Source organism: Oncorhynchus clarkii, chromosome 4, assembly GCF_045791955.1.
Source record: "Oncorhynchus clarkii lewisi isolate Uvic-CL-2024 chromosome 4, UVic_Ocla_1.0, whole genome shotgun sequence".
NCBI lineage: Eukaryota > Metazoa > Chordata > Actinopteri > Salmoniformes > Salmonidae > Oncorhynchus > Oncorhynchus clarkii.
In genome coordinates this window covers 43,625,249-43,648,632 of record NC_092150.1, presented here as the reverse complement: position 1 = coordinate 43,648,632, position 23,384 = coordinate 43,625,249, and the positions used below count along the sequence as shown (strand labels likewise).

General features: G+C 42.7%; 1 pseudogene; it reads right to left on the bottom strand.

Moving 5' to 3' along the window:
* The window catches only part of LOC139407510 (discs large homolog 1-like protein), a 185,104-nt pseudogene extending 162,136 nt beyond the window's left edge, over positions 1-22,968 (bottom strand).
* Between the last annotated feature and the right edge of the window lie 416 nt (positions 22,969-23,384).

Below are 23,384 nucleotides of genomic sequence, written 5' to 3'. Positions count from 1 at the left end.
CGGAGGACCCCTTGCCCACCAACAAAGTCCCAGGTCTCTCTGAAGATGCTGGTGATGGAGGCAGACCAACAGTGGGTGAAATACGGGGAACGGAGGTAGCTGGAAGGCCGCTAGTCATTTCACCCCTCCTGGCCCTGCTGTTGGCTTTGAGGAGTCCCAGTCTGGAGTGCAAACCCCTTGCCATCGCCAGTTGAGGCAGAGTGCTTCAAACTGTTTTTGACAGAGGAGCTGGTGGGAGACATAGTGGAGGAGACCAATCGCTATGCCTTGTAGCTACAGGAGAAGAGAGAGTCTGGAATGAGGGGGAAGCTTGCTAAATGGGTGACAACCACAATCAGCAAAATGTATAACTTCCTGGTAACAGTCCTTCTCATGGAGAGCATTTGGTCGGGTCTTTTTTACCTTTATTAAACTAGGCAAGTCAGTTAAGAACTAATTCTTATTTTCAATGACAGCCTAGGAACAGTGGGTTAACTGCCTGTTCATGGGCAGAACGACAGATTTGTACCTTGTCAGCTCAGGGGTTTGAACTTGCAACCTTCCGGTTACTAGTCCAACACTCTAACCACTAGACTACGCTTCCGCCCCTTTGTGCTATACCTATTCATTGACAAGTCCCTCATGTTATGGAAGGGTTTGCTGGAGTTCCATCTATACATTCCCTCCAAAAGGCACAGGTTTGTTAGTTCTTTGTTATGTGTCTTGTGAAAACAGGATCTGTCCAGGTCATTATAGTCTAGTCTACACAGGGTCCACCACTGACATCCAACATTATGAGGGGCTTGGTGATGAGCTTACTGGCTCCTCGTCTTGCGAAGGGACACACTTTGTACGTGGACAATTGGTACAGCAGTCCCACACTTTTCCAGCATCTGCTCTCCAAGAGCACAGGGGCCTGTGGCACAGTCTAGCTGAAAAAGGAATGGGATGCTAGAATTTGGAAGCAAGAAGATACAGAGCGGGGAGGTAGAGTTCAAGGAGAATGGTCAACAGCTGGCAGTAGGTGGCATAACAAACTAGATGTCCATATCTTCTCCACTGTCCATACAGCAACCATGTTGGTCACATGGAAGGTGAACCACCTGACGAGAGAGAAAGATCAAACCGGACTTTGTGCTTGACTATAAACTCCAAATGGGGGCAGTGAATAAGGTGGACATGATAAACAGTTTTGTGGAATGCGCCCACACAACTGGTATAAGATTTTTTCCCCCATGTGATCGACACTGCTGTCCTCAATGGCCACATAGTTCACCACTGCCAGCTAATAGGTGAGATGATTACTGAACAATGTTTTTTTTAAATTGGACATACAGTTCACATACAAATCACTTACAGTTCCATTATGCATTTATATTGACAATATCTTACCCACCTAAACCACTCCCTCATCATCCTTACCACTCCCTCATTCTCCCCTCTCCCCCATAGGTGAGGTGATTACTTACCAAATGTACAGAGAGAAGCTCATGAGAGAGCTGCTGGAGGAGCACCACACCCCTCGGCGTCCATCCACTGGGGGCAGTCCTGCTGCGGACAATCCCCTACACCTCAATGCACAGCATTTTCCCTCAGAAGTCCCTCAAACTGCTACTCAAAGCAATCACACACGGAGGCACTGCAAAGTCTGCCTATCCAGCACCAGGAGAAGGAAGCAGAGGAGGTTGCCAAAGTACAGGTGTTTAGCTTATGACACACCCGTGTGTGTTTCGCCATGCTTTGGGGAGTACCATATGCTCAAGCACTATTGAGCACATCTGCAGCAATTACTGACTGACAGACTTGACAGGTGACCTGCCATGATGCAAATGCCTTAAGGGGTGGGAATTTAGTTTTTGTTGTTTAATCATTACATATTGAAATATGGGTTATGCATATTTATAAGTTGTCAGACTTTTTTTGCTGTTTTCTTTTCTCTAGTAAAACTTGTTTTTGTTGCTCAACCACTATTACTAATTCAATAAAATAGACAACCACATATAGGCATGTCTTTTCTTGCTGTTTGTTCCTTCAGTAAAACTGTAAAGGAGTGTACAATACATTATGCTCCAAAAATAGATACATACCGTGTGCTACAGTAGAAACGACAACACAGAAACAAATATTATTATGTAATAAGGCGCTTACTTTGATAGGAACGCACACAAGTCCAAAGTAATTATTAGTAAGGAAAACAACAATGAAGGCAATGTGGGCACCACCTGGAAAATATGCCAGAGGGAAAATCTTTGGCCAGGTTCTGTTCTGACTGGAGATGCGCAAATGTCTGCTTACTTGACCTTGGGCTCTCATCGAAGAGAGACATTTGTCTGGCTCATCTAGCTAATCCTCGCCTTACATTAGCATAGCATGCCTCAAATATAAATCAAATCAAATGTTATTTGTCACATACACATGGGTAGCAGATGTTAATGCGAGTGTAGTGAAATGCTTGTGCTTCTAGTTCCGACAATGCAGTCATAACCAACGAGTAATCTAACCAAACAATTCCATGTTATTAATGATATATTAAAGGACAATTTTTTTTTTCTTTCAAAAGCAAGGACATTTCTAAGTGACCCCAAACTTTTGAATGGTAGTGTATTTGGAACTCACATGTGAAAAGGTTAATTGAATATATCCACATTCACAGTCACACTGATATTCAGTACAATATGAATGGCCATGGCCCTAAGACTGATTGGGCTGTACCAGAGTAAGTGACCCTCTGCAATGCCACCCTTAGCCTTGTAAATTTGCCCATTTGTAAGTTAATATTTTGTCTGTATCCTTTTCTTAAAAGTCACTAGAAATTAGCATTTAAAATTGGGGGGTATGTCCCCTGACCCCCGTAGCAAAATGTGTGTCCCAAATGACAGAGTTGTTCCTATGCTTCTCTGTGTGTGTGTTGTGTTGGCCAGTACGTGAGGTACATTTGGGTCCAGAGCCCTGCAGTACCAGAGTCCTGGAGAGAAACAAGATGGCTGCTCCATCTGTTAGAGCCTACAGAGCCAAGCAGACCACTGTGATGATACTGTGACACACAAACACAAACACACCAGCTGCGGCCCCACCAAAATAACCACACAGAGAGACACACAGACCACAGACTGAACAAAACACTAGTCACAATGAATCTTTAAAACGAGTCAAAGGCATCATTGAATAGTTTACTTGATAAAAACACTGACAGTATGTTTACTAAATTAGCTTTATGGCTAAAATCTAGTACAGAACTTCAATGTTTAGTGTCTGTGTCAATAGTTTAATAAATATAACCAGAATTCAAAATGCCAGGTGGAGCTATTATTATATTTATTTTACCTATCCAACCTTGACCGAGCTACTACATGCGCCAAGGTGCTAGTGGTCGATATGGGATTCAGTGAAGTATTTCACTTGCATAGAAGTATTGTCCACACAGCTGCAGTGATGGGAATGATCCACTAGGTGGGAGAAGGAATCCATTATTGACAATGAACCTCACACAACACTACACTCTTAGAAAGAAAGGTGCTATCTAGAACCTAAATAGGTTCTCTGGCCGTCCCCATAGGAGAACCCTTTGAAGAACCCTTTTTGGTTCCAGCTACATAGAAACCAAAAGGGTGACTAGCGGCCTTCCAGCTACCTCCGTTCCCCGTATTTCATTCACCCAACAAGAATGTTGACAGAACAGCCTTACTGAGTTTTTTTTAAATGTTCCCATATCATGTAATTTGGTTGTGGGAACAGTGTGGGTATATTACAAGAGATAGGTTCACGAAACAAAATATGCTCAGTTGTGATGACGTTCATAAAATGTTTAAGTTATGTTGCACAGGACATTCCTATAATGCTGTAAGAATGTTGACATAACACCTGGTCTAGGTTCTTTAAAGGTTAAGGTTAATTAAGTTATGGGAGTTGTCTGGGATGTTGCAAGAATATTATTGTGACATTCACATCGTTGCACAGAACATTCCCACAATGTTGCACAATTTCCAAAAAACTCAGTTTTTATGATGTTCATAGCATATTTGATTGATGTTCACGCAAATACATTTTACTTTGTCTTGGAGGTCATCAGAACATTGCAAGAACATACGTTTTACCAAATATTACGACAACATTCTCAGCATGCAAATCCTTAAAGCATAGCAAGGCAGGTTGGAATACATCCCTATTATGTTTCTCTCCAGATTTAATGGCAATTCGCATTCATAGGACATTTGAACAGCATTTAATCACACAAGCACAACCATATTTTTTTACACATATGTTGACAATCTGCACTTTATTTAATTTAAATTTTGTCATCTTCATGTTTTTTCTGCACGATAAAATCGATTTGTGAACTACTACTCCCCAATTTTTGGGTGGTCTGGTAAAAATTTGCAAAGAGGCCAGGTGAAAGGCAGCCTTGCCGTGTACACTACCAATCAAAAGTTTGGGGTCACTTAGAAAAATGTCCTTGTTTTTGAAAGAAAAGCTTTTTATTTGTCCATTAAAATAACATCAAATTGATCAGAAATACAGTGTAGACATTGTTAATGTTGTAAATTACTACTGTACCTGGAAATGTCCGATTTTTTTCTGGAATGCCTAAATAGGCGTACAGAGGCCCAAAGGACCATGAAATAATGTGCAGTTTGTCAACAAATGAATGGTAAAACTTGTGTTTGTGTGATTAAATGCTTTTCAGTATCATATGAATGAAATAAAAATGCCATGTGTATCTTTCACACCTTGTAGTGGGACTTCAATATACAGTCCTCAAATGTGAATTGCCATTCAATCTGGAGAGAAACACAATGGGGATGTATTCCAATCTGCTTTAAGGAGTTACAAATTTGCATGCTGAGAATGTTAGATAAAACATTTTCTAAATGTTCTAGAAATGTTTGGAGGACCTCCAAGACAAGTAAAATGTATATAGCGTGAACATCAATGGAATATTATGTTAAACCTAAAACAAAAATTATATGAATGTCATAAAAACGTACTTATTTGGAAATTGTGGAACAGTATGCAACATTGTGGGAATGTTTTGTGCAACCTGTCTCAATATCCCACTAATATTATTGCAACATTAAGGGAATGTCCTGTGCAAGCTAACTTAAACATTGTATGAATGTAACTGAGCATATTTTGTGTTTTCGGAACCAATCTCTCATACTATTCCCACAATCTAATTCTTGTTCTGGGAACATTTAAAGAACTCTGAAAGGCTGTTCTGTCAACATTCTTGCAACATACAGTGCCTTGCGAAAGTATTCGGCCCCCTTGAACTTTGCGACCTTTTGCCACATTTCAGGCTTCAAACATAAAGATATAAAACTGTAATTTTTTGTGAAGAATCAACAACAAGTGGGACACAATCATGAAGTGGAACGACATTTATTGGATATTTCAAACTTTTTGAATAAATCAAAAACTGAAAAATTGGGCGTGCAAAATTATTCAGCCCCCTTAAGTTAATACTTTGTAGCGCCACCTTTTGCTGCGATTACAGCTGTAAGTCGCTTGGGGTATGTCTCTATCAGTTTTGCACATCGAGAGACTGACATTTTTTCCCATTCCTCCTTGCAAAACAGCTCGAGCTCAGTGAGCTTGGATGGAGAGCATTTGTGAACAGCAGTTTTCAGTTCTTTCCACAGATTCTCGATTGGATTCAGGTCTGGACTTTGACTTGGCCATTCTAACACCTGGATATGTTTATTTTTGAACCATTCCATTGTAGATTTTGCTTTATGTTTTGGATCATTGTCTTGTTGGAAGACAAATCTCCGTCCCAGTCTCAGGTCTTTTGCAGACTCCAGGTTTTCTTCCAGAATGGTCCTGTATTTGGCTCCATCCATCTTCCCATCAATTTTAACCATCTTCCCTGTCCCTGCTGAAGAAAAGCAGCCCCAAACCATGATGCTGCCACCACCATGTTTGACAGTGGGGATGGTGTGTTCAGCTGTGTTGCTTTTACGCCAAACATAACGTTTTGCATTGTTGCCAAAAAGTTCAATTTTGGTTTCATCTGACCAGAGCACCTTCTTCCACATGTTTGGTGTGTCTCCCAGGTGGCTTGTGGCAAACTTTAAACAACACTTTTTATGGATATCTTTAAGAAATGGCTTTCTTCTTGCCACTCTTCCATAAAGGCCAGATTTGTGCAATATACGACTGATTGTTGTCCTATGGACAGAGTCTCCCACCTCAGCTGTAGATCTCTGCAGTTCATCCAGAGTGATCATGGGCCTCTTGGCTGCATCTCTGATCAGTTTTCTCCTTGTATGAGCTGAAAGTTTAGAGGGACGGCCAGGGCTTGGTAGATTTGCAGTGGTCTGATACTCCTTCCATTTCAATATTATTGCTTGCACAGTGCTCCTTGGGATGTTTAAAGCTTGGGAAATCTTTTTGTATCCAAATCCGGCTTTAAACTTCTTCACAACAGTATCTCGGACCTGCCTGGTGTGTTCCTTGTTCTTCATGATGCTCTCTGCGCTTTTAACGGACCTCTGAGACTATCACAGTGCAGGTGCATTTATACGGAGACTTGATTACACACAGGTGGATTGTATTTATCATCATTAGTCATTTAGGTCAACATTGGATCATTCAGAGATCCTCACTTAACTTCTGGAGAGAGTTTGCTGCACTGAAAGTAAAGGGGCTGAATAATTTTGCACGCCCAATCTTTCAGTTTTTGATATGTTAAAAAAGTTTGAAATATCCAATAAATGTCGTTCCACTTCATGATTGTGTCCCACTTGTTGTTGATTCTTCACAAAAAAAATACAGTTTTATATCTTTATGTTTCAAGCCTGAAATGTGGCAAAAGGTCGCAAAGTTCAAGGGGGCCGAATACTTTCGCAAGGCACTGTAAAATGAATGTTTTTTTGCACTCTGATACAAACATTATCGGAATGCCAGCACAGGTGAATGTTTTTAGCACCCTAGAATAAACATTGTATAAATCAGCCGCACAACTGGACAGTAATTGGTATTTTGGGGACATATCTTTTGTGATGTCCCCACAATGTTCACACCAGACTGTTCCCACAACCCAATGAAACATTCTGGGAACCATTACAGAACAGGCTAAACGTGTCTGGGAACATTCTGAAACATCACGCAAATGTGTTATACAAACATTGTATTATCATCAGCACAACTGGACAGTTTTTGTGATATGACAAAATGTGGGAGCTTTCACAGAACCAATTTTGGTTTGCTGGGAAAACATTACTGGTACATTGTGCTATTACATTACCTGGAAACCTAATTAACTTTTTTTCGAATATTCTGTGGTGGTTGTTATAGAGAATATTTAAATTAGGGGGCCTCCCGGGTGGCGCAGTGGTTAAGGGTTAAGGGTACTGCAGCGCCAGCTGTGCCATCAGAGACTCTGGGTTCGCGCCCAGGCTCTGTCATAACCGGCCGCGACCGGGAGGTCCGTGGGGCGATGCACAATTGGCCTAGCGTCGTCCAGGTTAGGGAGGGCTTGGCCGGTAGGGATGTCCTTGTCTCATCGCGCACCAGCGACTCCTGTGGTGGGCCGGGCACAGTGCGCGCTAACCAAGGTTGCCAGGTGCACGGTGTTTCCTCCGACACATTGGTGCGGCTGGTTGGATGCGCGCTGTGTTAAGAAGCAGTGCGGCTTGGTTGGGTTGTGTATCAGAGGACGCATGACTTTCAACCTTCGTCTCTCCCGAGCCTGTACGGAAGTTGTAGCGATGAGACAAGATAGTAGCTACTAAAACAATTGGATACCACGAAATTGGGGAGAAAAAGGGGTAAAATTCAACAACAAAAAAAGAGAATATTTAAATTAAAACATAAAAAATATATTGTTGTCAAAACCATTATCTGATAAAACCTTAACTATAATCTTAGCTAATGTTCTGGGAATGTTCCCAGTTTGCTGGGGGGAGTCTATGCAAACATTTCTCATTCCTCTTATGCTTTGTGTGTTGATGCAAGCACTGCAGGGGGATTCCATTATGATATTGTGTATGAGTGTGTGCTAAGAGTGTGGGATAAGGTACAGTGTGTGTAAATAGGAAAGTGAAGACCAGATAAAGAGAAAGAAGAAGAGGACGAAGGGGGAGCAGGGTCATACAGTACATCAACAAAGGCTACGTTTCACTTTCATGTTGCATGCTATAATGTATTGCATGTTTCTCTGTGTTAACAATTCACACATGTACAGTACATAGCTGTGTCCTACCTTCGTAGGGGAGATGTGTGCATGGGAGACGTATCCGTGAACGTTCTCTATTTGGGACAGTTTCTTCTCTGCTACCTGGGCCAGCTCTGGCAGTCCCTCTCCCCTGCCCTCCGTGCCCTCTCTCTCCCCCCTGTTGTGGTGGTGCCTGTCCAGGGTTCCATGGTGGCTGCGGAGGGTCCCGTGGTGGCTACCCGGCAGCTCCCTCTCTCTGCCCTCCAAGCCAGGGTAGGGGTGCTGAGGACAGGCCTGGGACTGACCTTGGTCCTGCTGGGGGGTTGAACTATCTTCATCCTGAATCCTGTACTTCTGCAGAGTGGTAGTTGAGGGGGGGAGAGAGGGGGGAGACAGAGAGAAGAGGGCAAGAGATGGGATAGTGAGAGGAAAGGAAGAGATAAAAAGGGAGTGAGAGGCATAGATAAAATAGAGAAGTGAAGGGGAAAGAGGGGAGAGGGACAGGTTTCTGTTAGTTTTCAGGTCACAGTGGAAGAGGACTAAGCACTTCTAAATGGGCTTAATGTCACTCAGCTAGAACTGTATGAAGATCAAACAGACTTTGTTCCATCACGCTGAGCATACATGCTGTGTGAGGTGTGTGTGTGTGTGTGTGTGTGTGTGTGTGTGTGTGTGTGTGTGTGTGTGTGTGTGTGTGTGTGTGTGTGTGTGTGTGTGTGTGTGTGTGTGTGTGTGTGTGTGTGTGTGTGTGCGCGCGTTTGTATATGTTTTTATCTGTAGGGCAGCCCAGGTGTAGGACCAGTGTGGCGCTAATAGCTTTAGGAGTGTTTCCCATTGTTCCATGATGATATAGCCATAACAAATAATAATAAAATAATGTTGCTGAGAAAATACACAGCATGATCACATCTAAAACCCTTCCCTTTCACTTTGACCACTGCCTCTCACTGGGACAGCACATACCCACCCAATCAACCAACACAGCACCGCTACAGGACTTTGTCAATCTGGGCCGCTACCAGACAGGTAGAAAAAAAAACACCAGTTATTTGGACTCTCTGGGCAATCAGTGACCAGTGATTGGCCAATGAATTAACGACCAGGGAGAAATGGAAATCAGCAGTATTGCGATTTTTTAACCCTTTACACTCTTGAGAATTGGCATATGTGAACAGGGTCAAATTGAAATGCTTCAAACAGAAGAAATATGAGAAGCATATGCATAACCATGGTGGCAATTGAAAGGGAGCACTTTTGAGATTATGGGGAAATTATCAGAACAAAAGGTGAGGACGCAACAGTTCATCATCCAAATCATCCAAACATTATTTTCGCAGCATTTGTCAATAAGGGGTCTAACTGGTGTCTCCAGGGATTCACACATCTCTCCAAAGTATGCACAGTTACAAAATATTTTCAATGCACTTTTAGGACTCAAGAAAATAACCTTCAACTATAAGGTGCTTGTTTTTAGCAAGCACATTCCAGGAACAATAACAAAATCAGCAATTCTTGACACACAGTCACACGCACATGCTAGGGATGGGCACGGTTATTCTAATATTTGAATATCTGAACGGACGTTAGTATGCGAATACTTGAGATAGTATTCATTTGAGAAATGTTTTTTTTTACAATGAAAAGGCTTTGTCTCAATTAAATACAATTATCAACAGTAACGGTCAACAGTTTGGACACCTACTCATTCATTCAAGGGTTTTACAATGACATTCTAGACGATTCTCTGCTTCCAACTTGTAGTAACAGTTTGGGGAAGGCCCGTTCAGCATGACAATGCCAGTGTGCACAAAGTGAGGTCCATAGAGAAATGGTTTGTCGAGATCAGTGTGGAATAACTTGACTGGCTTGAACAGAGCCCTGACCTCAACCCCGTTGAACACCTTTGGGATGAATTGGAATGCCGACTGCAATCCAGGCCTAATCGCCCAACATCAGTTCCCGACCTCACCAGTGCTCTGGTGGCTGAATGAAAGCAAGCCCACGCAGCAATGTTCCAACATCTAGTGGAAAGTCTTCCCAGAAGAGTGGAGGCTGTTATAGCAAAATGAATGGGATGTTCGATACGCAGGTGTACACATACTGTTGGTCATGTAGTGGAGATAACCTGTTGCATTTACAAGTTTGTAGCGGAAGTCAGTGGCTACTTTTTCTCTCTCTCCCTCCAGTGTCACACACACCACTGCCCCCTGCCCATCCCCCATCATTCTGGAGCGCACACCGTCTCTCTCGAGTTGCGCAGGCTGCGCATCAAACAAGTGTCCAAGTATAATCACAGTTACAAAAAACACGCTATGGACTATCCGAATATCCCAAAACGTCTTAGGAAATGATTTAAAATGCCCTAACATACACACTCAAACACACTCTTAATGCAGTCCGTTTACGGCTGCGGTGTCAACTCAGCTGCCAGCCTCAGGAAGTATGTGCCATCCCATCCCTCTCCTCTAGCCATACTGCAATTTATCCACTCTGTCTGACCTTTAACCAACTGACCACTCAGAAGGCTACTCTGGCTTCATGGTGTCAATAGAAGGCACTCTAACCAAAGACTACACCATTTGTGCTTAGATGGAGAAAAGACATGCAATTTACTATGCAGATTAGCTATGCCAGCTAATAAGAAACAACCCAATCAGAACCATTTGGGCTAGCTCCCATTTGATTGTGAGAACATTCAAAATGAACGGGAACATGGCCATCCCAAAACATTTAAAAATACACTTATGTAGCATGCCATTAAGGAAAAGCATATACAAATGGTAGAAGATGTAAGTAGAAGTATTGTATTTGCTTCCTGGGTCAACCCATTCCAGTTTCCTCTTCTCCCCTCCTCCCAGCCCTGTCAATCACCTAAAAATAAGACTCAGTGAGCTCACAGTACTAATCCGGTTTAGAGCAGAGGGCCCAAACAGCAGTAATATGCCCTGGTATATTCACACACCCCACAAAGATACAGTACATTAGGTCTGGGATGTGTACTACTGCTAAATTACTTGATGTTCGAATGGGAATGTGTATGCTCAGTTGAGCTGTTTACATTCTGCTTCATCATTATCACAAGCAGACTGGTGCTCCTGATACTGTAGCTTTGTGAGATAATGTTGATTCCATTGTTAGAGCAGCGGCATTCAAAGTTGGAGTGGGTTCTGCACATAAAAAAAATATATATATCAAAAAACATTGAAAAATAAAATGCTATTGAGTAAATGTATTCATTGGTTCTCTTCATTTTGAATAGAGAGATGAAAATGTAATTAATTGAAGATTATTTGTTGATGTAAAAATGTGTGGTTGTGTGGAAGAGATATGGGGTGGTGTGTCCACGCTGAAAAAGTGGAAATACCACTGTGTTAGACTGTACATCTGTGTGTGAAAGAGTGTGTGCATAACCTAGCTGAAAAAAAATGTCATTTTTGGATTTGAAAATTCAACCGTTGTAATGTAAAGGGGTGGGGCTCAGGGGCTGTGTGTTGCTGTGGGTGTTTGAGTGAGAATGACAGCGGAGAGCCAAACAGTAAAAGCACAGCCCCCTTCATTATCGATGCATTGTGCCGACTCATTGCAGACTGAAGTCAGGAGCTGAGCCAGAAGCTGAGCATTACGTGTTAGCCAGACTAAACCCTTCAGCATGCTTCAGTTTGGCTGGCACCTAGCCCGAACCGATCGAGTGTGCTCACATACTTCCTTAAAATATCTTCACTTGAAAAACGAGACAAAATAGTGCTGTTTGTCCATCGTCAGACGTCGTAGCTGGTATACACTTCCTCAAAATAGTCCAAATTAGTCAAAGATAACTTAAGAAATCTGTCGTAAATTTTAGATTTTTTTGAAGAGGAGATCTTAGTCGCGCAATTTTACATCAGTATTACTCAAGTGAAAAATATGCATGAAAACGATCTCTCGTTGAATGACAATAAACACTTAATTGAAGAATTCCTACAGTTGACCAATCACCGACAAATGGGCAAAGACTCCAGCTACCGAACTTTGACTTGCTTCAAGAAAGAAAAATGTGCACGAACAGCCGAAAAAACCCTCTGCCGAAGACCGATGGGAAGATGGAAAGCATGCGGATGCCTTAAGGATTAGATGAGAGAGAATGGAATGGGAAGTTCTCACGCTTCTATTCATCAGGGGTGCTGGAGTTGATTTATTAAGCTATCACACTGCCTGACATAGGCCTAAACATGCATTCTCATGACTGAATTAATTAATTAATTGATGAGTTGCAAACAATGATGTACACGAACCCTGGCTTGCTGATGCTATGTATTTGCCAATGAGAGGCTTTGAAGCCACTGGTCGGACGTATTGGCACTCCTCAGAAGGAGCAGTCCTCCATAGGAATTAATGGAATTATACAGTACTTCAATTAAATAAAAATTACATGTATTTAAACATTTTGTTGTTGTAGTGGGGACAGTAATGTTAGAACTTTTAAAAAACTATACTTTAAAGAAAATGTTTTTCTATATACATATATAGCATTAGTGCAAAGATTGGAAGTCTATGGTAACTGCTAGCATGCTAGTAGATACCATAGACTTCCAGTCATTGCGCGAATGCTAATTAGCATTGGCTTGCGAAACTACCTATAACTTCCTTCATACTGGATGCAGACATAAAAATGGTATCCATGAGTTCATTGACTCTATGGAATTAGATAAAGGGCTTAATTGCCAAAATCCCAAAGTATCCCTTTAATAAATACATTTCTATAGCTTACAAAATAGTTATTTACAATGGTGGGAGAGTCCCAAGATGGAAGCATGGGGGTTTAAAAACAGCACCCCCTGTTAGTCATCTAGTGTATTAATATAAAACATTGGTCGCAAACTACGCTCACTTATCAACTAGGCCTAATGAATATGTGCTCGAAGAACAAGAGAGAAAAGAGAGACTTCATTGACAAGGCACTCAAACAAACCTGAAGAGTCGTTCAGAAATATATATACTGAACCAAAATATAAACTTAACAAGTAAAGTGTTGGTCCCATGTTTCATGAGCTGAAATAAAAGATCCTAGAAATGGTCCATATGCATCAAAAGCTTATTTATCTCAAATGTTGTGCGCAAATTTGCTTGAATCCCTGTTAACTTGTTGAGTGTAGGGGGCAGTATTTTGATGTTTTGATGAAAATCGTACCCAAATGAAACTGCCTATTTCTCAGGCCATAATCTAGAATATGCATATAATTGTCAGATTAGGATAGAAAACACTCTAAAGTTTCCAAAACTGTCAAAATATTGTCTCTGAGTATAACAGAACTGATATTGCAGGCAAAAACCTGAGGAAAATCCAACCAGGAAGTGCTATTTTTCCTGAAAGCTCTCTGTTCCATTGCATGCTTTCCCTCCTTTAAAGGGATATCAACCAGATTCCTTTTCCTATGGCTTCCTCATGGTGTGAAGTCTTTAGACATAGTTTCAGGCTTTTATTCTGAAAAATGAGCGAGAAAGATCACATCGCGTCATTGGATGGCTGGGTGCCAGCAGCGTTTTGCATGCGCCAACAGAGTGGAGCAGACATTTTCTCTCTCTCTCCTATTGAAGAAGCTACAGTCCGGTTGAAATATTATTGATTATATATTGTAAAAACAACCTGAGAATTGATTATAAAAAAACATTTTACATGTTTCTACGAATTTTACGGATACTATTTGGAATTTTTGTCTTTCCCGTCGTGACCGCTCGAGCTGTGGATTTCTGAACATAACGCGCCAACCAAATGGACCAATTGGATATAAAATAATCTTTATGGAACAAAAGGAACATTTATTGTGTAACTGGGAGTCTCGTGAGTGCAAACATCCGAAGATCATCAAAGGTAAGCAATTAATTTTATTGCTTTTCTGAATTTCGTGACCAATCTACTTTGCTGCTAGCTGTTTGTAATGTTTTGTCTGCTGAGAGAGATGTCCTTACATAAACGCTTGGTATGCTTTCGCCGAAAAGCTATTTTGAAATCTGACACGCCCGGTGGATTAACAACAAGCTAAGCTGTGTTTTGCTATATTGCACTTGTGATTTCATGACAATTAAATATTTTTAGTAATTCAATTTGAATTTGGAGCCCTGCAATTCAGCGGATGTTGATGAAAATGATCCCGCTTAACGGGATGGGTGTGTCAAGATGTTAAATGAGCATTTATCATTTGCAAAGATAATCCATCCAACTGACAGGTGTTGCATATCAAGAAGCTGATTAAACAATAATGATCATTAAAAAGGTGCACCTTGTGCTGGGGACAATAAAAGGACACTCAAAATTGTGCAGTTTTGTCACACAACACAATGCCACAGATGTCTCAAGTTGAGGGAGCATGCAATTGGCATGCTGACTGCAGGAATGTCGACCAGAGCTGTTGCCAGACAATTGAATGTTCATTTATCTTCCATAAGTCTCCTCCAACATCATTTTAGAGAATTTAGGGAAGTACACTCAGTTTCAAAACCTCAGACCACTTGTATGTTGGGCTATTAGACATGGCTCGCAGTAGGCGTTCCAATTCATCCCAAAGGTGTTCAATGGGGTGAGGTCACCGATCTCGACAAACCATTTCTGTATGGACCTCGCTTTCTGCATGGGGCGATTGTCATGCTGAAACAGGAAAGGGCCTTCCCCAAACTATTGCCACAAAGTTGGGAGCACAGAATCGTCTAGAATGTAATTTGTCAAATCAAATCAAATGTTATTTGTCACATATAACACCATACAGTGAAATGCTTATTTACAAGCCCTTAACCAACAATGCTAAGAAGTTAAGAAGAAAAACATGTTAAGTAAAAAATGTATAAGTTAAAAAAAACAAAATAAGAGGCTATATATTGGGGGTACCAGTACAGAGTCAATGTGCGAGGGCACCAGTTAGTCGAGGTAATTGAGGTAATATGTACATGTAGGTAGAGTTAAAGTGACCATGCATAGATAATAAACAGAGAGTAGCAACAGCATATAAGAGTGGTCTGGGTAGCCTTTTGATTAGCAGTTCAAGAGTCGTATGGGGTAGAAGCTGTTAAGAAGCCTAGACTTGGCACTCCGGTACCGCTTGCCGTACGATAGCAGAGAGAACAGTCTATGACTAGGGCGGCTGGGGTCTTTGACAATTTTTAGGGCCTTCCTCTGACACCGCCTGGAATAGAGGTCCTGGATGGCAGGAAGCTTGTCCCCAGTGATGTACTGGGCCATATGCACTACCCTCTGTAGTGCCTCGCGGTTGGAGGCCGAGCAGTTGCCATACCAGGCACTGACACAACCCATCAGGATGCTCTCGATGGTGCAGCTGTAGAACCTTTTGCGGATCTGAGGACCCATGCCAAATCTTTTCAGTCTCCTGAGGGGGAATAGGCTTTGTCGTGCCCTCTTCACGACTCTTCACGACATGATAGTTTGTTGGTGATGTGGACACCAAGGAACTTGAAGTTCTCAACCTGCTTCACTGCTGCCCCGTCGATGAGAATGGGGCGTGCTCGGTCCTCCTTTTCCTGTATCATCTCCTTTTCCACAATCATCTCCTTTGTCTGGATCATGTTGAGGGAGAGGTTGTTGTCCTGGCACCTCACAGCCAGGTCTCTGACCTCCTCCCTATAGGCCAGGGGTGGGCAATTCCAGTCCTCTGGGGCCCGATTGGTTTCACAGTTTTACCCCAACCCCAGCTAACACACACCTGACTCCAATAATCACCTAATCATTATCTTCAGTTTAAAATGCAATTTGATTAATCAGCTGTGTTTGCTATGGATGGAGAAAAGTGTGACACCAATCAGTCCCCCGAGGACTGGAGTTGCACACCCCTGCTATAGTCTGTCTCATCATTGTTGGTGATCAGGCTGTTGTGTCATCGGCAACAGTGACTATGGTGGTCTGTTTGAAACATGTTGGTATTACAGACTCAGGGACAGTTTGAAAATATCAGTGAAGACACGTGCCGGTTGGTCAGCGCATGCTCAGAGTACACGTCCTGGTAATCCGTCTGGCCCTGCGACCTTATGAATGTTGACCTGTTTAAAGTTCTTACTCACATCGTCTACGGAGAGCGTGATCACACAGTCGTCCATAACTGCTGATGCTCTCATGCATGCTTCAGTTTTAAATGCCTCGAAGCGAGCATAGAAGTAGTTTATCTCGTCTGGTAGGCTCGTGTCACTGAGCAGCTTGCGGCTGTGCCTCCATTTGTAGTCTGTAATAGTTTGCAAGCCCTGCTACATCCGATGAGCGTCGGAGTCGGTGTAGTACGATTCGATCTTAGTCCTGTATTGACCCTTTTCCTGTTTAATGGTTCGTCAGAGGGCATAGCAGGATTTCTTATAAGCTACTTGGTTAGAGTCCCACTCCTTGAAAGTGGCAGCTCTACCCTTTAGCTCAGTACAGATGTTGTCTGTAATCCATGGCTTCTGGTTGGGGTACGTACGGTGACTGTGGGGATGACATCATCAATGCACTTATTGATGAAGCCAGTGAGTGATGTGATGTACTCCTCAATGTCATCGGATGAATCCCAGAACATATTCCAGTCTGTGCTAGCAAAAGAGTCCTGTAGCTTAGCATCTGCTTCATCTGACCACTTTCTTATTGACCAAGTCACTGGTGCTTCATGCTTTCGGTTTTCTTTGTAAGCAGGAATCAGGAATATAGAACTACTGTATGGTCAGATATGCCAAATGGAGGGCGAGGGAGAGCTTTGTACATGTCTCTGTGTGTGGAGTAAAAGTGGTCTAGAGTTGTTCTTCCTTCTGATTGCACATTTAACATGCTGGTAGAAATTATGTAAAACAGATTTGAGTTTCCCTGCATTAAAGTCCCTGACCACTAGGAGCGCCAACCTCTGGATGAGCATTTTCCTGTTTGCTTATGGCCATATGAAGCTCATTGAGTGCGGTCTTAGTGCCAGCATCCATTTGTGGTAATATGACGACAGTTACAAAAAATAAAGATGAAAACTGTTGGTGAATAGTGTGATCTACAGCTTATCATGAGATACTCTATCTCAGGCGAGCAAAACCCCTTGTCTCTTGGCTTCCTTAATGAGCCTCACATCAGATGCTGCTAATCATCTCATTCTCTTATCTTCTCCTTCTCTATCCATTTTCACTTTTCCTCCTCTCCTTTCACTCCTCTTTCCGGGTTTCTCTCACTCGAGGACCGGGGAAACAAGCCATAAATATACCTATGTTTGAGTGGGAGGCTCAGGCTCTTATGTAAATTAGTGTCATGCAGTAGAGTGTAAGGACTGGAGCAGACATGATGTGTGAGGTTTTGAGTCATTGTGCCAGGGCTTGTTTGGGCTGCGTGACTGGAGATTGAGGGAGAGGAGAGAGAGGCCTTCAGTACCCTTCTGGCTATGGGATGCCCCCCTCAGCTCTCTCTCATACACACACACACACACACACACACACAAACACACACACACACACACACACACACACACGTGCAAACCCTGCCTATTTCTGCCCCCGCCTCTCACACACAGTCACATAGCCTGGCATAACAAGCCCAGCTAGACTCACAAAGGACAGAATAGAAAGTGTACGTCTGTTTGTAGCCTGCTCAGTTTGTATCATGGTTTGCTATAGCTACAACCTGAGAGCATCTGAGTGGGTGGTTAGCTGTTTGACAGGATGCCACATGGCAGGTTGTACCACTCTGCCATTGCACACGCATGCTGGGGGATCTGTACAGTACGGTAGGTAGGCCCATCAGATGGCAGCTACACTATACACTCCTTCAAATTCGGCTATTTCAGCCACACCCGTTGCTGACAGGTGTATAAAATCGAGCATACAGCCATGCAATCTTCATAGACAAACATTGGCAGTAGAATGGCCTCAAGCTCTTAAAGATCTCTACAGATCGGTGTCCCACCTTCAGGACGATTGAGCTAATGTGCGCTAATATGATTAGCATGACGTTGTAAGTAAGAAGAACATTTCCTAGGACATTCCTAGGACATGTTCCTAGAAAGCTTACATTTTTGTTAATCTAACTGCACTGTCCAATTTACAATAGCTATTACAGTGAAAACATGCCATCCTATTGTTTGAGGAGAGTGCTCATTTATGTACTTGAAACATTAATTAGGCATATTTGGGCAGACTGGGGTGGCAGGGTAGCCTAGTGGTTAGAGCGTTGGACTAGTAACCGAAAGGTTGCAAGTTCATATCCCCGAGCTGACAAGGTACAAAGTGTTCTGCCCCTGAACAGGCAGTTAACCCACTGTTCCTAGGCTGTCATTGAAAATAAGAATTTGTTCTTAACTGACTTGCCTAGTTAAATAAAGGTGAAGAAAAAAAAAGACTTGATACAACATCTTGAACAGAAATACAATGGTTCATTGGATCAGTCTAAAACTTTGCACATACACTGCTGTCACCTAGTGGCCAACATCTAAATTGTGCCTAGTCCTAAATCAGATAATTGCCTTTCTCTTGCATTTCAAAGATGATGGAACAAAAAAAGCAACAGTTGTTTTTTTCTTTGTATTATCTCTTACCAGATATCATGTATAATATTCTCCTACATTAATTTCACATTTCCACAAACTTCAAAGTGTTTCCTTTCAAATGGTATCAAGAATATGCATATCCTTGCTTCAGGTCCTGAGCTACAGGCAGTTAGATGTGGGTATGTCATTTTAGGTGAAAATTGAAAAAAAGGGTTCGATCCTTAAGTGGCCCTGACCTCAATCCTATAGAAAATGTGTGGGCAGAACTGGAAAAGCGTGTGCGAGCAAGGAGGCCTACAAACCTGACTCAGTTACACCAGCTCTGTCGGGAGGAATGGGCCAATATTCAACCAACTTATTGTGGGAAGCTTGTGGAAGGCTAACATAAACGTTTCACCCAAATGAAACAATTTAAAGGCAATGCTACCACATACTAATTGAGTGTATGTCAAATTCTAACCCACTGGGAACGTGATGAAATAAAAGCTGAAATAAATAATTCTCTATACTATTATTCTGACATTTCACATTCTTAAAATAAAGTGGTGATCCCAACTAGCGCTAAGATTTTTACTAGGATTAAATGTCAGGAATTGTGAAATACTGAGTTTAAGTGCATTTGGCTAAGGTGTATGTAGACTTCCGACTTCAACTGTACATGCATATGCACGTTCTGTAGATACATGTGTACGCACACACATACGCACGGACACAGGCACACACAGCTTTTTTCTGCATACACCCCAGGAACGGAAGAAATGGGCAATGGATCGAACTGTCTCGTCTCTCTGCGCTGTTCTTCATCTCCAGCTCTGTTCGCTCTGAGCAGTAACTCCCCTCCCAATCTCTCTACACACTGACAGCACTGAGACGGGAGGAGGAGGAAGAGGGAAGAGTAAACCTGCATATTTAGAAACCTCCAGCAGCAGACAGAGGACACCCAGACAGAAGAGTTTCGTCTCTCGGGTCATCTATTAATTAAGTTACTTGTCTTCAGCAATTCCATATTCAGGTGAACTGCAGCCGCTAACAGTCTCTCCCTCTCCCATGGCTGACTTTCCTCTAAAAGACAAACTCCCATCCTGAGCCTTCCCTTATACACCAACCCAGCCTGAGCCTTCCCATATACATACGCCAACCCAGCAGCCAATTACGTACAGAGCATTACATGAACATGTACTCTGGTCTGCACTACACTGCCTTGCTCAGCTCTACCCTACCAGTTAGATTTCAGAGACCAAGACTAACACTGAATTGATCCTAACCACACAGCTCTGGTAGTCACTCTGCTATGGGAGGTCCTGTCTTCACTGAAACAGTTGGGAAACAAAGAGTTAGACTCACATAAATAAAACCACCAGTCCACTGTACTGGCCTGCCTTCCTACTAACACTTCTGAGAGATAATTTTCTCCAGTGTAGAGCGAGGCGAGTGTGTTAATTAAGGCATCCACATGCTTCCCAGCAGAAACAGTTCAGAAGAGTTTGTGCATATATTATGACCACATTGTGATGTTTTTTGTTTGTTTTGGACTTCAGTAAGGGTTTTTTCGATAGTCCGGGCACATTTATTTGAGACAAGCTGAAGTCAATAGCAAAGGTCTGTTCCCCTTCGTCTGTGATTGGTCAATAGTAGGGATTCGTCAATAAAGTCTTTGTTGTCGTTCAACGAGAGACAACTCGTTTTCATGCAATTTTTTTCAATGACAAATACTGCACCAACAATCTTAGTTGGATGTAAAATTACGCAACTAAGATCTCCTTGGCAAAAAGTCCAAATTAACATCTTGGCACACCCATCATTTTAGTCAACATCTGCTGAATTGCAGAGCGCCAAATTCAAATTCAATTACAAAAAAAAAGAAATTTCATGAAATCACAAGTGCAATATAGCAAAACACAGCTTAGCTTGTTGTTAATCCACCTGGCGTGTCAGATTTCAAAAAAGCTTTTCGGCAAAAGCATACCAAGCGTTTATGTAGACAAAACATTACAAACAGCTAGCAGCAAAGTAGATTGGTCACGAAAGTCAGAAAAGCAAAAGAATGAATTGAATACCTATGATCATCTTCGGATGTTTGCACTCACGAGACTCTCAGTTACACAATAAATGTTCCTTTTGTTCCATAAAGATTATTTTATATCCAAAATACGTCCATTTGGTTGGCGCGTTATGTTCAGAAATCCACAGGCTCGAGCGGTCACGACGGGGCAGACGAAAATTCCAAATAGTATCCGTAAAGTTCGTAGAAACATGTCAAACGTTTTTTATAATCAAACCTCAGGTTGATAATATTTCAACCGGACTGTAGCTTTTTCAATAGGAGAGAGAGAGAAAATGTCTGCTCCAAGCTGTTGCGCATGCAAAACTCTGCTGGCACCCAACCATCCACTGACGCGATGTGATCGTTCTCGCTCATTTTTCAGAATAAAAGCCTGAAACTATGTCTAAAGACTGTTCACACCATGTGGAAGCCATAGGGAAAGGAATCTGGTTGATATCCCTTTAAATAGAGGGAAGGCATGCAATGGAACAGGGAGATTTGTTTCTCTTAGGCACTTCCTGGTTGGATTTTCCTCATGTTTTTGCCTGCAATATCAGTTCTGTTATACTCACAGACAATATTTTGACAGTTTTGGAAACTTTAGAGTGTTTTCTATCCTAATCTGACAATTATATGCATATTCTAGATTCTGGGCCTGAGAAATAGGCAGTTTCATTTGGGTATGTGTTTCATCCAAACATCAAAATACTGCCCCCTACACTCAACAGGTTAATGACCGATTTCTTGAGTTATCTTTGATTATTTCTGACTCTTTTAAGGAAGTGTATACTGGCAACAGCATCTCAAAATGGACAAACAGTACTACTGCTGCTTTTTCTCATTTCTCAAGCAAAGGTCTTTTAAGGGAGTATGTGAGCACACGTTTGGGTCGCCTAGCCAAGTTCGGCTAGGCGCCAGCCGAACTGAACCATGCTGATGCCTTTAGCCAGAGTGCTTTAGCTGGAGTGTTATGACATAAGACAGTGAGAGGGGTGAGGAGGAGGGATGGGGGAGGCAGGGAACCCCCCAGAGGAGAGGAACAGAGCGAGAGGTTGTTGCGTAATCAGCTGAAGTAGCTGTTTGGTTTACTGTGTGAGTTTTCTAAAGCGGATGACAACACAGGGAGAACACACACACAAAAGCACAAACATGTACAGAAATAGGAGACAGACAGAACGATAGGAAGGCAGCAAAACATATAAGATGGAGAATAATTGTTTTGGATGATTTTAAGAGGCGCTACTGAGGACATGGTAGCATGCTTTATGTGCATCAATATTATGACATGTTAATTATGATGCAGCAAGCATCCTACAGTACATGCGTACTTGGTTTGGCGAGGACATTGGGAGTGATACATTCTCTGTGTCTGCTTGACTTGATGCAGCAGACTCAAAAACAGCTAATCACACACACACACACACACACACACACACACACACACACACACACACACACACACACACACACACACACACACACACACACACACACACACACACACACACACACACACAGAGGCTGTCATATGTCAGTGTGTCAGGATTCAGCTTCAGTCTAGCGTGGCCAGAAAAACATGACTAAACTCCAACCAGATTAACAATTTGAGCTTCTTAAAGTGAGCACATCACTAGTGTGTGCGTGTGTGAAGGCACAGAGAGGAAATACAAACATTATTTATGCTTGATGTGATCTTAAAAGCTATGAGGGTCTTAACACACACACACACACACATACATGCACACACAGACACACACACACACACACAGTGATTCCTTCTGCTCACAGACTGAGCAGCCTAACGAGAGCTGTTGGAGCATGTGCGTCAGCTCTGTTTGGGTTAACACAGCTCTGTTTGGGTCAACTCTTCCTCCATTTCTCTTTCTCCCTCTGTCACACCATCTTTTTCTCCCTCTCTCTCTTTCCCTTTCTCTCGCTTCTTTTATCTCGTTCTCTCTTCTCTTTTACACACATGGCAAATATTACACACAGATCCCATCTGGCTGACTATTACAGTACATTACACAGAGACTCGCTCTTACTCACACACACATGTAAACAAATACTGACCACCATTCATTCATGCTTCCCTACATCACTGAGAGTATTCAGACAGTGTGTGTGTGTGTGTGTGTGTGTGTGTGTGTGTGTGTGTGTGTGTGTGTGTGTGTGCTTGTCTCCTACCTTGCATCCGAACATAAGCGAGATGGTGCTGTTGGTGCATGCTACTTTACAGTGGCACAACATTGGTGTAAAACAATCCGAGTGCTTGATGCTGGGTGTCATAGTGTTGTCAGTGCCTGGGCACCTCCATCATGGTTTCTCTCTCTCTCTCTCTCTCTCTCTGCATACCCCCACCCCCCACCCCCACCCACCCCACCCCCCGAGCCAGGAACCCTCTGTACAACTGTCAGTCTGTCACTCTTTCGGTCTGTCAGTCCTGGCTCTTCCTGCCTCCAGCCTGCTCCCCCTGTCTCTTCTTCATCACAACCACCATCCTCATAATCCTTGTAGGCAGTCAAAGGTAGAGGCAGTCTCTCGTCCTCTCCCTCCCTCCGTCAGTCTCTGTCCTTCCGTCTCCCCCGTCTCGCTCCTTACTTAGTACACAGCACAGCAGTCCCAGTTCTCTCTCTGTGAGCCCAGCTCACAGCTCAGCTATCAAAGGCTGTGTCTGTGCCTCTCACTCTACTTCTCTCTCGTTCCCTCGCTCTCTGCTTGGCTGACTCGCGCTTTGCGTTGAGGC